The sequence below is a fragment of the Camellia sinensis genome, chromosome 6, assembly GCF_055761805.1.
Source record: "Camellia sinensis isolate YWXY chromosome 6, ASM5576180v1, whole genome shotgun sequence".
NCBI lineage: Eukaryota > Viridiplantae > Streptophyta > Magnoliopsida > Ericales > Theaceae > Camellia > Camellia sinensis.
Genome location: NC_138966.1, coordinates 126,763,464 through 126,770,686, shown reverse-complemented (window position 1 = coordinate 126,770,686; position 7,223 = coordinate 126,763,464).

The following is a 7,223-nucleotide window of genomic DNA, read 5'->3' as shown; positions in this document are numbered from 1 at the left end:
AAACCAAGATACTAAACCAAGTCCTAGAAATTAACAAGTTCCACTAGTGCTCTTTCGGTCTACTAAACTACTGGCATAATCGGCATCCAAAAAACCAATTAGTTCAAATGAGACACCTTTAGGATAAAATAATCCCAAGTTTTGAGTATCGACAAGATATCTAAAAATTCATTTAACAGCAGATAAGTGTGATTCTTTTGGATTAGATTGAAATCTAGCACACATGCATACACTAAACATTATATCAGGCCTACTTGTTGTAAAAAGTAAGGATCCAATCATACCTCAGTATTTCTTCTCATCTACCAGCTTACCGTTTTCATCTTTGTCAACCTTTGTTAACAGACTCATTGGAATTCCCATTGGCTTTGTGTTTTCCAATCCATATTTCTTACGTAGTTCATTTGTGTACTTGGAATGGTTAATGAAAATCCCATCCTCTGTTTGCCTGATTTGAAGTCTGAGAAAATATTTTAGTTCACACATCATGCTCATTTCGAACTCACCTTGCATGCACTTAGAAAATTCCTCACACAAAGTTTCATTAGTAGCTCTAAATATAATATCATCTACATATATTTCTACAATAAAAAAACCATCATTTTTGGTTTTAACAAAAAGAGTTTTGTCAATCTTTCCTCTAGTAAAACCATTTTCAATCAAAAATTTGCTTAAGCGTTCATACCATGCACGGGGTGCTTGTTTCAAACCATATAGAGCTTTTGAGAGTTTAAAAACATGATTTGAAAATTCATGATTTTCAAAGCCAGAAGGCTGTTTAACATAAACTTCTTCTGAAATATAACTATTAAGAAAAGCACTTTTAACATCCATTTGATATAATTTAAAATTTCAAAACAACCAAATGCTAAAAGCATACAAATGGCTTCTAATCTTGCTACAGGTGCAAAAGTTTCATCAAAATCAATACCTTCTTCTTGATTATATCCTTGTGCAACTAATCTAGCTTTATTTCTAATAATAATACCGGATTCATCACGTTTATTTCGAAAAACACATTTTGTACCAATAATGGAGTGGTTTTGAGGACAAGGTACTAAAATCCAAACTTGGTTTCTTTCAATTTGGTTTAATTCTTCTTGCATTGCTAAAATCCAATTTTCATCATTTTCAGCTTCAAAAAAAAAATTAGGTTCAATTTGAGAAATAAAGGCTAAATTACCACAAATATTTCTAAGAGAGTATCAAGTTATTATACCTTTAGAAGGATCACCTATAATTTGATCCGTGGGATGATTCCGTATAAATTTCCATTCTCTTGGTAAATTCTGATTGTCTCCACATTGATTTTGATGAAGTTTTTTGGGTTCATCTTTTTTAGATTCATCAATTTTCTTGGAAATATCTAATTTTCCATTTCTTGCTCAATATCTGCATCATCATTGCTTGCAATTTTCTTGGAAATAGACTAGTTAGATTCATCAAATACAATATGTATTGATTCTTCAACAATTAAAGTTCATTTGTTAAACAGATGACATGCTTTCGTTGTTGGAGAATAACCAAGAAAAATAACTTCATCAAATTTAGAATCAAATTTTTCCAAGTTATCTTTGTCGTTGTTCAAAACAAAACATTTACACCCAAAGGCGTGAAAATGACTTATGTTTGGTTTTCTTCCTTTTCGTAGCTCATATGGGGTTTTCTTTAAAATGGATCTAATCATAGCTCAATTTACAATGTAACAAGCAATATGAACGGCTTTGGCCCAAAAATATTTTGGTAGAGAGTTTTCACAAAGCATGGTTCTAGCCATCTCTTCTAGAGTACTATTCTTCCTCTTAACTACACCATTTTGTTGAGGAGTTCTAGGAGCCGAGAAATTATGGTCTATACCATTTTCATTACAAAAATTTTCAAACGAATCATTATCAAGTTCTATACCATGGTCCGTCCGTATACTTGAAATAATAAAACCTTTTTTCGTTTTGAAGCTTCCTACATAATTTTGAAAAGATTGGAAAAGCTTCATCCTTATGAGCTAGGAACTTAACCCATGTAAATCTAGAGAAATCATCAACTACAACAAGAATGTATTGTTTGCCACCAAGAAATTTTAATTTGTTTTCCTCGTTGGCATGCATCACATAATTTGTCTTTTTCAAAAGAAATTTTAGGAAGTCCAATGACTAAATCCTTTTTAGAAAGTTATAAAATTAAATCCATGTGAGCATGACCAAGTCTTCTATGCCATAACCAACTATTATCACAAAGTGCAGAAAGGCATGTAATGTTAAAAGATAATAAATCAAAAAAATTAAAAACATAAACATTTTCATGCCGGTGGCCAACAAACAAAGTCTTATTATCTTTGAGATTTTCTATTTTGCAAAGAGATTTTTCAAAGATAACTCTATTTCCCTTGTCACACAATTGACTAATACTAAGTAAATTATGTTTCAATCCATCAACAAGTAAAACATTTTCGATAATGTAAGAGGGACTCTTACCAATACTATCTACACCGATGATTTTTCTTTTACTCTTGTCTCCAAATGTTACACATCCACCATCTTTTAGAGATAAGAAAGTGAACGCCGATTTGTCTCCGGTCATGTGTCTTGAACATCTACTATCCAAGTACCATTTTCCTTTTCTGGATTTTGCCTTGTCCCACACCTATATAAAAAAATCAAGTATTTGATTTTGGTACCTATATCTTCTTGGGTCTGTGATTGTTAGTTTGTAAATTATTTGATTTTGGAACCCATCTCATTTTGTTCCTAACAAATTTTTCTTGTAAGGGCAGGATGAAAATAAGTGCCCTTTTCTAAAACAATAATGACAAGTAATATGTAGGCTACTAGATGAACAAGCTTTAACAAAGAAATTTTTATAAAAAGTTTATTTCTTGTGAGGTTTGTATCCAATACCCGCTTTGTCGAAAACACATCTTTGATTTCCAAGTTATTGATTTAAATTTTATTTTCCTTGTGTGAATTTAAAAATTATTTTATTTAAATCTTCTATATTTTCTTTTAAAGAATTATTATCAATTTTCAAATCATTTGAAGAATTTTTCAAAGAATCATTTTCCTTTTTCAAACTTTCATTTTCATTGACAAGCAAAGCAATAGTAGAATTTTTAGAAATTATCTTTTGAAAATCTTCATGAAGTCCTCTACAATATCTAGAAATTCTTCATAGAAAAGAGAGTTTTCGATTACTTCATCATCTTCAATCCCCATGAAGCAAAGATTTGCCACTTCCAAGTCACTTGATTCGCTATCTGAGCTACTGTAGTCACTTTCTCCCCATGCTGCCATAGCTCTTTTGTTCTTCTTCTTTTCCTTCATCTTCTTTAAGTTAGCACAATCATATTTAATGTGACCCGGTTTCTTCCACTCATAACAGATTATTTGGTCTTTCTTTTCTTCATCTTTATTGAATGATTTTTTGTGAAATCATTTTTTAAATTTTTTATCTCTTTTTAATAAATTTTTAAACTTTTTAGTGACCATGGCAATGTCACCATCCTCATCACTTGAGTTGTTATCGTCTTCAACTTTTTCTTGAGTTGATGTCTTGAATGTAATTCCTTTCTTCTTCTTGTCATTGTCATCATCGTCGGTCTTCATCAAAATCTCACGGGTCATTAATGACCCAAGAAGTTCATCTAAACCGAGTGTGTTGAGATCCTTGGCTTCCTGGATTGTCGTCACTTTCAGTTCCCAATTCTTTGGCAAGTACCTAAAAATTCTTCTTACCATTTCACTGTTAGTATATACTTTGCCAAGATTTTTCAAAGAATTTGTAATATCACTATATCTAGTAAACATTTCAGAAATATATTCATCAGATTTTATTTTGAATAATTCATAATTATGAACAAGCACACTAGTACATGACTCCTTAACTTGATTTGTGCCTTCATGCGTGACTTCTAATTTATCCTAAATTTCTTTAGCAATGTCACATGCAAAAATTCTATTAAATTCATTAGGATCAAGTGCACAATATAATATATGTTTGGCTTTAGCATTTGCTCGAATACTCTTAATATTATTTCATCCCATTCATCTTCTATTTTAGGAACTTTCTTTGTATCTACAATTTTGAAAGGAATATTTGGACCATTTTTAATAATTTTCCATACCGTATAGTATGTACCTTGAATGTATATCATCATTTTATTTTTCCAATAACTATAATTAATTCCAGAAAAATTTTGAGGCTTGGAAGGTTACTGACCATCAATAATTTGTGCTCCTATAATGGTTTCCATTCATCAACTCTAAGACTGTTAAGTCAAAAAAAATACTAGAGTCCTTACTTTGATACCAATTGTTATCCAAAAAGTAACCCAAGAGGGGGGGTGAATTGAATTTCTAAATAAATTGCTAAATTAAAAAAATATTCCCAAATAATAAACAATTAACAATATGAAACAATAAAGATGAGTAATTGTAGACACCCCATTTTTGAACACTTGATGATCACCCATGCTCGTGTTCGTTTTGAGTTCTCGGAGGTCTCGGCTACGCGCCTTGCCTCAAGATCTCTCAACTTGTCTGTTTTGTGCTTGGTTGTGAACCAAACACTTTTATTTTGATTCTAAGGGAAGAGAGTGGCCTGTTAGCCATCCCCTCAACCCACCGGCCATGGCCTGAGGCCACCGGCCCTGTTTTCTTTCCATCGGCCAAGTGTATTGGCCGATCGGCACTGTTTCTAGTCGGCCGGCCATTGTGTTGGTCGATCGGCCATTTTTGCTGGCCGAACCCTGTTCATCTGCTTTATGCAGATATTTTATGCCAGTTGGATTAGCTGGCATACACATTTGCTCCCCTCCATACACGTGTATGAAAGGATTTTCCTCTTGGTTTTAGCTTGCTTTGGAAGCTTTGTTATTGAACTTCTATAAAGAGGGAGCTCCTCCTCCCTCCTCAAGGGTTCAGAAAAATGGCCTAGAGAGGATAGATATAGTTTTGTATCTATATTTCTTTGTTTAGTCATGTTTTGTGACCTAAAGTGAGTTTTTGTCTTACTTTTGCACTTGAACACCTAGCATTACACCATCCTTGGGTTACTGAGCTATTAGAGGGTTGTTATTAAGGTTCTTGAGCTGTTTTTGATCAGAGAAACCTGCTGGAGCTTTGTTCTTGAAGAGTTTCTACAAGGGTGAGTTCCTTGCTTTAGATACCCCTTTCTTGCTTAAGCTTTTAACCTATCTTGCTTATTGTTTTAAGCTTAGTCTATAACTGATAAAAGTTCTGATTTTTAGTGCTTAAGACCTTTGTTTAAAGTCATTTTTGTGTTTGGGGTTGTTTACCCCCTCTTAGGCCTTGTTTGGCCTTGTTCTTGTGCTTTATTTTTAAGCTTTGATATCACCTTGTTTTGGCCTTCTCACCACTGAAATCCAAAGGGATTTTAGTGGTGGGGATGGTGTTTTAAGATCTCAAATAGGAGAGGGTCATCCCCTCTCCTTGTTGTCTTGAATGCTTGCATAAATGGCTTGTGTTGGTGGCTTGTGTGCTTAGCTTGTTTTAGTTTTATTTCAGTGTGTATTAGGCTTTGTTTTGCCCTAATACATCTCTGTTTCAAGTTGGTTTAGACATACCATGCATGCTTTGTATACTTGTCTTGTAATTCCATGATTTGCCTTAACATGCACCGTGTTGTAACATGTCTTTTTCGCGTGATTTTGGCTCAACTTCATGAAGCTTCTAGCTTTGTTTTAACATGCTAAAGCTCTAATTTTGGTTGTTTTGGTCGTCCATGACTTGCTTTGTATAGCCACCATGTAATCTAGCTTGTAGGCTTCGAGTATTGAATCCTTTGACATGCTTTACTTGGGCCATTTCAGTGGTTTGGCATCACTTGTTATGTTATTTCAGTCCATATAGTATGCTCAAGTACTTGCATTTATCACCTATTCCATGCTTTGGATAGTTTGTGTGTTATGCCTCATGAGCGTGTCATTGTGTATGCCACCGTGCCTAGGCATTTGGGATGCCATCTAAATGGGTTTTTGGGCCCATTTTAGCATCTCATATCTCTGATTTTGGTCGCTTGAATCATGCCATGTTTGGTTGTCTTAGGTGTAGTGTAACACCTCTTTGGTAGCTTGCATGTCTCATGTTGTTGCCCCTTGCTTTAGCTTGTTTTGGCTTTGGTCATTGCATGTTTTAGGCTTACTTTGGTATGCCTTAGGACTGTTTTAGATTATGCTTGCCATATGCTCTTTGTCTTGTGTAGCTTTGGTTCAAGTCCCTTCACTAATCTTAGGCTTTAAGCCTTGTGAGTGCTATGATCATGATTCGTCTATGTGATTTGGCATCACTCCTAGCATCATTTCAGAGCATGTAATGTTGTCACATTTGCATGCTTTTCATTCCTTTTAAGTGTTCTTGAAAGTTGCCTTTTATGCCTTAGTCTTTAGGCCAATTGGCATGCATGTTTGCATATGCTCTTGTCCCTTACCCCTTAGCATATTGGCCACTGATTTGGGCCTATTTGAGAGCTGTCCATTTTGGTTTAAGTCCATCCTTTGCATGTTGTTACATGCTTGCCTTGCATGTTGTTGCATATTTAGTATCTTGCATGTTGTTGCATGCTAGTATGTTGCATGCTTGTTGCATGTTTGTCCCTTTACATGTTGTCACATGTTTGCCTCACATGTTGTTGCATGTTCAGGTGGTATTGCATTTGGCGTGCTTTTGTTAAGTAGCTTTGCATGTTTGCATATCTTGTCCCTTTACATGTTGTCACATGTTTGCCTTGCATGCTTGAATGTCCATGTTGCATTTTGCATGCTTGTCACCATTAGCCTTGTATGGCATTGTCATTAACATGCTTATGTTGCATTGGGTTCGCATCATGCTTGATTTGCTCGTATGCTTTCTTGCATGTTTAGGTGGCATAGCATTGTATGTGCATCCCTTGCCTCTTGATCAACTATGATAGAGGTTAAGGGCCCTTGTAGGTTTTTGTGTATTTCATTTGATATTAATTGCACACTTGGCCTCTTTGGGCCATCATGCATTAAAATGCGTGATTGATGGCCCGAGAGTCGAAGACCATACTCCTTTGAGCTTTAAACATGATAAGGAGGGTGGTTGTGCAAACATTTCCTTGAAAATGCATTGTCATACTCTGTCTATCCTCTGTTGCAGCAAAAACAGGATTCTGCAGGAATAGATGGTCAGTCGGCCATCTTCAATGTCGGCCGGCCATACATTGTTGGCCGAGAGCCTCATACATGG